Source organism: Pteropus alecto, unplaced genomic scaffold (assembly GCF_000325575.1).
Source record: "Pteropus alecto unplaced genomic scaffold, ASM32557v1 scaffold166, whole genome shotgun sequence".
NCBI classification, from domain to species: domain Eukaryota; kingdom Metazoa; phylum Chordata; class Mammalia; order Chiroptera; family Pteropodidae; genus Pteropus; species Pteropus alecto.
Window position 1 is genome coordinate 4,079,627 of NW_006439757.1, and position 9,339 is coordinate 4,088,965.

Consider the following 9,339-nt stretch of genomic DNA (forward strand, 5'->3'; position numbering starts at 1 on the left):
ATATTTTATACAATCAGTGGTATGCTGGTAAGAGTCTCCTAATTTAGTGTTTGCTGATTTCCATTGTATAAATACTTCTATCACAGTTGATTTCAAGCAATGCACATAATGCCATTGAACAAGGCCTTCGAAGAGATGTGCAGTCAGCTCTTGCCAGTTTGCATGAGCCAGCTCTAGAGTGCCACTCCAACAACCCAGGACTCTCAATATATACTTAAAATGACCAAATCTTCAATATTCTTGATGTCATATTATTTTATGTTATGTTTCATTATTAAAATATTTCCAAGCATGTATTTGTCAGTAGGAATCATAAAAGTTGGCCACCAGACAGTAGTTTAGTGGTTACCAGAGCGAGAGGGAGAAGGTAGAAATGGGTAAAGGGGCTCAAACATATGGTGACGGAGGAAGATCTGACTGGGTGATAAACACATAGTGTAATTTACAGATGATGGGTTATAGAAATGTATACTTGAAACTTATATAGTTTTATTAACTGATGCCATCCCAATAAATTTTTAAAAAGTAGAAAGAGGTAGGGCACATTTAGTCCTTGTTAGTCCATCAAAGAAGGAAGCAGAAGTTTCATAAGTCTTTTAAAGTATTAAAAACAATTGTACTGGCAAAAATATAAATGTAAATAAGTAAAAATAAAAGTTGACCACACTAAAGGCTCCTTTGGTATGCTAGTTTCTGAAATGAAACAAATTATGGACTAAGATATAATTATGCCGAAGTGCTTAAACTAATTTTTCCAATATTAATTTAGATTGCAATTTCAGTGCAGTTGGGACCTGTTACAAGTGAATAAGCAAATTTTGTTATTGAACTTGAAAAAAAAAAACAGACAGCACACAAGAAAGAGGCTGGAATAACAATAATGATAACTGGTTCCATCCTATTACAGACACGTCACCATACATACTTGGCTTTCTATATAAGTGGAATGCCAGCCTAAATCATCTGGCTATCTTGTCTTTCAGCTTTCTAAAATAACTACTTTTAAATTAACCCTTAGACACTTTTAGAATATTTTAACTTAATGAGTTTTTGTAAAAATTTTATATGATCTACCTGATCTTCTTGAAAGTCAAGCTTTTAGCCCACTTTTTAAAATTAGACTTTTTGGTGATTTTTATTTTTTATTTTTATTTATTTATTCATTTTTTAGGCAAGGCAGCCCTTGTTTGCCCTCACAAATTGCAAGGACCTTGTCAGCTTACAATCCTTATTTTTTTAAATTTTTTATGCCTACAGCACCTGGTCTTCTTAGGTGGTCTCCCATTCAAGTACTAACCAGGCCCTACCCTGCTTAGCTTCCAAAATCAGACGGGATCGGGCTTGTTCAGGGTGGCATGGTGATTTTTATTAATTGAGATGCTTAACAGAGAGTTTGGCTACTCAGATCCCAGTGTGCTCTCATAACTAAGAGCATTGTATCCACGGCCATGTCCATGGACCAAATTGGCCTGTATTTCCTTCTCACCATAAATTTCAGCTAGCTGCATCTTTTTTTCTCTGAGAATATTCTTACTTATCAAGCCACAAAGCAAAGTTTAGGCATATATAGTACAAAACCAAAGCAATGCATTTTCTGATGATTCAGATTGTGATGATTTCCTTCCACAATTCTAGCTCATCTAAATGCATAGACTTACTTTAATATACTGCACAACTCTCTATTTTGTTTGTTTTTTATTGTTTTGGCGATCATAAGGGAGGGAAAATGTATATTTGTAACTAGCAAAAAATTTTCTAATAAAATGAGAAAAAGTGATAAATACATGGTTTGTGTAGCCAAAATTAAAGAAATAGTAAAAATAAATGATTTTGTTATGTATTCCAATATTATGGTATTTCTCACTTCTTTGACATTCTATAATGATCTGCAGTAGTGCCTGGATTTCAAACTTCTTCTGTAGTAGAACATTTATCTATATAAAATAATATGGAGTTTATTAAGAACATAATACACTGAAAAGTGCTGGATACACAGATTCAGTTTATTAAATATTTAATGGTTAATACAGTTTTGTGTGTATGAAGTAAATGACACAAGTGATATTTTTCATCACTACAAACTTCAGTCTTCCTCACACAGTTCATCAGACATTTGTAGTTTTCTTCATCTAGGTCTCGTACATATTTTGTTAGAATTACATCTAAGTATTTCATTTTGTGGGTGCTAATGTACATGGAACTGCACTTTTAATTTCAAATTCTTTTTCTACTCCTGCTCAAAACCCCTGTAAGCTGTGTACAGTTTCATGGCATTGCCCCCAACTGAAATGCTGGTGCCTTTGTCAAGAGAATGATATTGGTGTACTCCTCATGCGACTCATCATTTTAATGTTCAGTTGAGTTGGGTTCTGCTCAGAAGTAGGTGAGAAGAACAACCTTTGTGCCATATTTTACACACACACACACACACACACACACAAAGAACAACTTCAGACTTTCACAAATATCTCTGCCACTACTTTTTAAAGGGTCAAGGGAAGACCAAACGCTTTCCAAATAATTTATTCTTCTCTTCTCTCTTCCTTCCTCCTGGTTTCCTTAATTACCTACCCATAACTCAACATTATCAAGTTCTAACTTTCCTTCTTCATCTTCAGTCGCAAAATACCTTCTTCCATGCATGGAATAGGAGACAAACCCACTTCTAGGACACTAGAGTGCTGGAGTATATATGTGCATGCAAGGACACATTAGTGGTGAGGGGAGTGCTAACTGAGTGATTTTTTTATCTAATTCAATACCAAATAGATAAAACTGCCTGTTACACTACAGGTCAATATGATAAATCAATAAGAAGAGACACAGTTATTACCTGGAAAAGAATATATTTGCTGTGTTATATTAAAAGTTATATTTGGGACTGGGGACTAAATGGAGAGAATACCATTCATAGAACCATACAAACCTCAATATTATCGATAAGCAAATATTAGTTTTCCTAATCAAGACAGAATGCAGAATGATCGTGGATGGATGATAAAGTTGATTTAGAGTTCTTTCACTGATTTAATTAACATTAACCTTAATTATTTTCTAAGAACTCATATCCCTCACAGTAATATTGTTTTGTGTTTTCCATTTATTATAGTATCTTTCGGACTAAGATAAAATAAAATTTATTTATTATTGGACTCACACAGAACTGAGTGAGTCCAATAATATGAGATATGGCATTTATCATTTCATCTTAGAAATCAGTTACAATAAGCTTTACTTAGATGCCAAAGCTAAAACCAACAGAATTTATGATGTGCCTTGTGTCAGTCCATTAATAAATAAAGGGAGACAGTGTAGAGGTCCCAGCTGGGAGCACTCACTGCTCAAGCACACTCCCTTCCTTCCTGACACTGGCAGAGACATCTCCCTACACCACACCACCTTCCCTGGTTCCTTCCCCACCTTCCAATGCTCGAAGCACCCACCAGATGGAAAAAAAGGAGAGAGAACTAGATGAGAACAAAGCCCCTTCGGGCCCCTATAGATAATTCCATTTGGTCCTAAGTTAAAACTAAGTTATTAAGAATTAACCGTTCACACATTTTATGGTGGACTTGATCCTATACACAGCAACCAACATGCTCTTGTGAGGCAAACTGCATGACAAAGTGTTTAAGCACAACATTTTGCGGTTTATCCGCCAAATTCTGCTAATTGTCCTAGAAGAGAGAGCCTCTGTCCCTCAAACCCTTTAAAATACATCCTCTATTTAATTTCTTTGAAGTAGTTTCTTTTAAGACTGTCTTCTCTATTCTGCGTCAGCTAAAAGTTTTAGTTTCTTCAGATCTCTTGCTTCAATGGACAAGAGTTAAATGAAAATTTAGAGATGTTAATATTTTTTTATAAATATATAAGCAAAGAAACATGATTTTATTTTTTAAAAGAGATAATTGCAACTCAGCTTAATTGAGAATTTTTTTGCTTGAGTTGTCCATATAATTGATTTAACTCTAGTTTCTGCTTCAATTAGCAAGTACGAATGCTTAATGACAAAAATTATGACAAAAAAAATTTTAAATATATTAAATTTCACTTTATCTTTTTGAAGTTAGGAAGCAATTATTAACCTGAACATTTTATAACAAGTAGAAATAACGTTCTCCCTTCCAAATCTGTGTACATTTTGTTCCTGCCAACTGTTTTAAAAGGTTAGGTATTATTTTCAGGATTCATTCTTCTGTGCACAGAAATACACTGTTGATAAAATTCACTTTTAAGGCTATATAGGATTCTCCACAGATATTTGTTGACAAAGTCAGCCTTTAAAAACATCATCGCCATCTTCCTACTCTTCAACATATATTTTTAAATTTGGTATTTGTAAAACTGGAATTGTTAATATGGCTGAAACTTGAACAAATATAATAATTATTACTGTAATTTGTTTTCATAATTGATGATGAAAAGAGTTTCAACACTGGATCTGCAAATTTGAATAATATATTTTATAAGTAAGTGATAATATCTGGATTTCAAATCAACTTTTCCTTCAATTGTGTGAATATTTTTTAAAAAGCTTTGTTTTGGGTTGAACTAACTAGATGATTGTCTTAATATTCCATGTTGCTTATATAACATGTTGCTCATATCTGTGAAAGTAGTCGATTTTTATAAAAATCCAAACAATATTGTTAATCCAAATAGATAGCAAATTGGTTCTAAATATAAACAATAAGAAAATAATACATATGGATTGAACTACCCATGGGAATTGTTTGATTAAAATGTCATTTTTAAATAAATGTAGATATAATAGCTCAATTCATAAATGTTATTAGACAACTGGATTATGATATAGAATAAAATTTCATGAGAAAATATTAATTTTTACATATATATATATACACAAAAATAGAGGAAAACTAAGAGAAAGTTGGATAAAACAATGGAAATATGGACAAAATGCATAAACAGGAAATTTCTACAGTATGACTTACGAATAGTCAGTAAACATATTAAAGTATATTCGAGGTGTCTAGTGAAAACAAATGCAAATTTAAAATGTTCTCTCTTTGCTTACAGGTTCTTAGGTTAGAATAAATGATAATGCCCAGTGCTGAACAGGTGCTCGCATGTCATGTTGATAGGCTACTTACATTTTTCTGAAGGTCATTAGGTAATATGTATCCAAATGCTGCACATATATTCCCTATGATAGAATAATCCCACTTGGAGATTACTTACCCTAAGGAAGTAATTATACACTTCCCCACAATTTAGATAAATTGCTCAGTATTGGTTAATATGTCTATTTCTTAAGAGGTTTTTCAATTTTTTTTTTAAATGAAGAAAACATTTTGAAATGTAGTACATATACTGATCATACAGAATAGTCACAAGGCTGAAGAATATAGAACATATTCAGATAAATAGAATGAACTATCTTAGAAATTATTGGAATTTGGCTGATTATACTTTGGGCCTTAGTTAAATTTTTAAAATCTAATGTGTGTTTTGTTTTTGTTTTTGTTGTTGTTGTTTTACAGGAGCCTGATGTTTATATGGAAAGAAATTATTTACAATGCATGGTATTTTAAATACTCAATCTCTTTTTCACCATATAGTATTCCATTTTTGAATAATTTAGACTACTACTCTTTTTTTTAGTACCTTTATTTGAGGTTACATATAACGTATAGTATGCATTCTAATTGTTATCTTTTTAGAAGCAAAAATAAAGTAAGGGGAAGATAAAAAATATTAGAATAGTGTTTTTCCCCAAGAGGAGGTAGGATGGTAGTGATAGTAGATAGAAACAGAAAAGGTAGAGAGATTATAAAGATATAAATAGATTCAACAAAGATGGTAATATCTAATTATTAAGCTTATTGGTAGGTTCATGCATGTTCATTGTATTATTTTGCTTCGTAGCTTACATACATATTACATGCATTTTAACATATCTAACATTATAAATACAAATTTTAAAAAGATAATTCTATAAATATTACCTTCTCTATTTAGGAAAATACCTAAGAACTAATTCTTTGCAATACTATTTAGTAATATTTCAAATTACAATGGTAATTAAAATAATCAGAACGAAATCAAACAACTGCAATAGCTAAATGTGCATAAACTTGCTAAAATACATTCTAAGTTTACCTAAATGGATTAATAGTGGCCCAATAATAATAAGTCAAAAAGAGCATTTTTAAAATCCTATAGGATATTATATAATTGGCACAGTAAATGATATTCTTGAATTCTTCAAGTGGAAAGAATTTAGCATAATTGAGTACTAGTTAGGATAATGTCATCAAAACGTCTTATTTGTTCAACTGCTAATTAGCAAGAATATCCATTTTAGCTGGGATCTTTGCCCCCCAGAATAACAAGGATGGATCTAGGAATAGGTTACAATTTTTGCAAGGACTTTAAAAGTGATTAACTCCAGCTCACCATCAAGTATCTGATTCAGTTCACCCCCCAAAGAGGTCAACTTCATACTTTTCCTCCCTGAAAAGACCATTTCATTATAGTTGGACCTATTTAAAGTTCTTTGATTTAAAGTCTATGAAGACCTTTTTGGTTTAATCACCTGTACATTCTTTTCCATTTTTGCAACTTTCATGAGATATATATTTCACCTTCCTTAGACTGTGAGTAAAAAAGAAATTGAGACCATATTTCATTATGAACTATTATTTATTTTTTTAAGTGGCCCAGCGTTTTGCTTTCTGTCTGCTCCAAATATATAAAACAACTCCCTCTTTTCCATTCTCTCTGGCTTTCTCGCCTGTCACCAGGATGCTGCCTTGAGAGCTAACAACACTGAAGACCTTGATGTGCTGGCACACTTCTCTATCAATTCTAAAGTTGAGAAAGTTTTCTCTCCTAATTCTGCATAAGCTCACAGTTATGATTTTTATCATTTCTGCAAGTTTGAAAAGATAAAAGTATATAAGACATACTCTACAATATACAAAGTGAGAGTAGCAGGCTCACTTGACCTAAAAATCTATAGTCTTGATGACTGGGGTACATATTCTCCTAGGTCATAGCAGAAATGGCCAAGGATGAAGCTATATTCCTATCTGAGACATTGTAGAAAATGACCCAGAACTCACACTTAACTATAAGAAAGATAATCCTAAAATTTCTAAAATTCATTTGTTAAAGAATTTCCCTAGGTCATTTTCATTGCTAAGAAGTATAAGGATCTTTCTGGAAAAAAAAAAAAAAGAAACAAGAATAAGCCTCTATCAAAGGGGAACAAGTAGGCTAAGAGCCGATGGAGAGGAAACATAAATCATGGAACCCATCGTAGGGCTGATTGTATTATCTCTACCCCTGGCAGCAAGTATATGAAAATGGAGAAATTCTATTCTTTAATAGTAGTATTGCTGACTTATCCTCTTTACCTCATTTTATACCTTTATTACATAAAGTGATTTAGAATCACTGGTGTTGTAAATGTTATGATTGAAAATGCTCTTAGGCAGCCACAATCTTTACCTGAAAACAAGAAAATTAGAGCCCAGAGAGATATAGGTGTTTGCCCAAACCACAGAGTACCATAGGCTCTGGGCTCTCAGGCATTTATTCTTTGCACTAATAACTCACTTTTAATCCTTTAGGTTTACAATGCTCAAAAGCTCACGAAGAACTTTCTAATTTATCTTCTTAACTTTATACACAGTAGTTATTATAAGAATATATGGTTATTATACTTGTGCACATTTCTTTATTTGTAGAAATGGTGAAAGATTGCCCCTACAATGTGTAACACATTTTGTCAAGGTAAAACAGTATTCCTGCCCATCCTACTAAGCGAGCCACTTGACGGTGATAATGTGACTGCAGAAATAAGAGAATCGGTCTTTATATAATCATAGCCACTTTGTAAGCTAGAAAATTGTTTTGAAGTTTAGAACTCCCCTTTGAATAGTGATGCCATCTAGGCTAGTGAAGATTAAATTGCAGCATTAAAATCTGTAAATGGTTTCAAGTCCTTGGAGGCTGACCTACAGACTGTCAGTTATAGATGGGTATAGCTATCTTTACTATACCCTGAAGACCTTAATGAAAATGTAATGATTTGAAGAGTCTTAAAATACTTTTGTTATTAAAAAAAAAAAAAACAAAACAAAACATTGAGGTCACTTTCTTATTGTATTTCCACCCCCAACCCTCTTTCTTTCTGTAAGAATTATATGGACTGCAGTGGAAATAGACAAATATGTTCATCCAAGATATTGTACAATATTTTTAAATGCTCAGCCTTTTCTATTTCTTTGATATAAACTACATCAAAAATATACTTTTAAAGATAGCAAGCACATTTATAAAAGGATATGTTGTTCAATTTTTGCACATAGTTTCTATATTGAGTGAGGCATTGTCTGTGTCGTAGTTAACCTACTAGGTATGTTCTATTCCATCTGTCTCTGTCCTGCTCTAAGAATGTTACAGTAAAGTCCGCGCCCTTCAGTTGCTAAGCCTCTGCTCAATGTGGCTCAAACAGAGGAAGAATTTACAAGTGGTTTCTTTAAACTCTCTTTTCCTATGTAGGTTAACTTTGAAATGACCTAGATATTATAGAGTGGTGCTTATGTATTTTAATTTCCTATAGATATCTCAACAGAGCCAACAATTTCTGTCTTTCACAGTCATGATGAGAATAGGATGGTAGGATGACGTTTTTATGAGACAACAGGTCGTTTTTGCTGCTGTTAACAAACCTAACACTGAATGTGCCACAAGGAATGATATTTTAAATACTCTAAGCCCCACACCACTGTAACACCAGATGAATCTGAACTAAGGGGCTGATGTTATTCCATTCAGAGAGAACCCTTAAAGCAAAACAATCTTGAGCTATCTTGAAATATAGGATGTTATTTTCAATAAAATTAGTTGAAATCTGTAAGGTTGTTTTCTCTAAAATTCCCATCATATCTCTTTTCTCGTACTTAGGAAAATCTTACTTACCAGTACTTTGAAAATTAAAGGAAAAGAAGCATATTTTAAAAGACAGAAAAAGATTAAACTCACATATGAAACATATTTTCCATGTTTCAGTCACACCTCCAAGTACAGTTTCTATGTACACAGAAATCACTGAATAAATTCCCCCAGCTTTGACTTTTCCCTCAAGTTTCTAAGCTGTGTATCTATTAGACACTACTAAATCTTCTTCCTTCTACTGTCCCAAACCTACTTCTCTTTACCAAACAAAATGTTTAATTCAAATGTCTGATTCTGTCAACAGCATTACTATTTTCCAGGTTATCCAAGATTAAATTTTGAGGTTTACCTTTCCTCTCCTTGTCAAACTCTCTCCATCCTAACATCTAATTTCCCAGATCTTTTCAAGTT

General features: G+C 32.6%; 1 pseudogene; it reads right to left on the reverse strand.

Annotated features, from left to right (window-relative positions):
- Nucleotides 1–1,248: 1,248 nt before the first annotated feature.
- LOC112483944 lies at nucleotides 1,249–1,367 on the reverse strand (annotated as a pseudogene).
- Nucleotides 1,368–9,339: the final 7,972 nt, after the last annotated feature.